This window comes from Sinocyclocheilus rhinocerous, unplaced genomic scaffold (assembly GCF_001515625.1).
Source record: "Sinocyclocheilus rhinocerous isolate Xijiao unplaced genomic scaffold, SAMN03320098_v1.1 C36159679, whole genome shotgun sequence".
Lineage (NCBI taxonomy): Eukaryota > Metazoa > Chordata > Actinopteri > Cypriniformes > Cyprinidae > Sinocyclocheilus > Sinocyclocheilus rhinocerous.
The window spans coordinates 1-866 of NW_015774710.1; the positions used below are offsets into that span (position 1 = coordinate 1).

Consider the following 866-nt stretch of genomic DNA (forward strand, 5'->3'; position numbering starts at 1 on the left):
TCAAGCCAACCTAAAGTTTGTCTTGACAAACTTTTTTATGTAGTTGTTGTGTGTGTTTTAGAGAGGAGGGCTACATCCCGAGCAACTACGTGACTGAGAAGGAGTCAGACACGCTGGAGCAGTTCATGTGAGTCAAATCAATCACTCATCTACTCGTTCTTCATTACGACTCATTCTCCTCATGTTAGAGTAAAAGCGCAGTCATGAAACTCTTATGAAAGCACACAAACGGAGGTCAGGGAAAGATGTAATGTTGAAATTGTGTGACAAATGAAAACACTCTTATATTTGAGTTGCTTAAAAAATTTCAATTTATAACTCTCAGGTTTAATTCAATGCATTACTTGCGCGATTTTTGTTATCATTTGTTAAATTTACTAGCAATTTCTGAGTGAAAATGGCTTCAAAGTGAATCCAGCACCAGATTTCTTTCAGTGTATTCCAGCTCTGCTCACTTTAGACGTTCATCAACTTCAGAGAGTGATTGAAACGTCCACTTGTGTGCAAACGCATGTTGCTGTATGTCTGTTTTTTAGGGTTGTATTTTATGGTCAGATTTTAAACTTCACTTGTTTATGTTTGTGTTTTGTGTTTCAGATGGTTTTGTAAAAATGTCAATCGCAACAAAGCTGAAGAGCAGCTCAGGAAAGAGGTGTGTGTGTCTGTATCAGTGTGACTGTTCAGAAAAATGTGTGTTAAACATACTTTATTAATAATTGTGTGTGTGTGTGTGTTTAGGCGAAAGACGGTGGATTTATGGTTCGAGTGTCCAGCAATACAGGGACGTACACTGTGTCACTGTACACCAGGAATACAGCGTGAGACACACACACACACTCTCTCTCTCACACACACACACACACACA

The 866-nt window shown here is 38.8% G+C and overlaps 1 long non-coding RNA gene across 1 annotated transcript; it reads left to right on the top strand.

The window, feature by feature from the left end:
* The first annotated feature begins 32 nt into the window (after positions 1-32).
* On the top strand, positions 33-860 carry LOC107735589 (uncharacterized). The gene is made up of 3 exons (XR_001639454.1): positions 33-127; positions 598-652; positions 739-860. It is a non-coding gene; the product is annotated as an uncharacterized LOC107735589 (long non-coding RNA).
* The last annotated feature ends 6 nt before the right edge of the window (positions 861-866 follow it).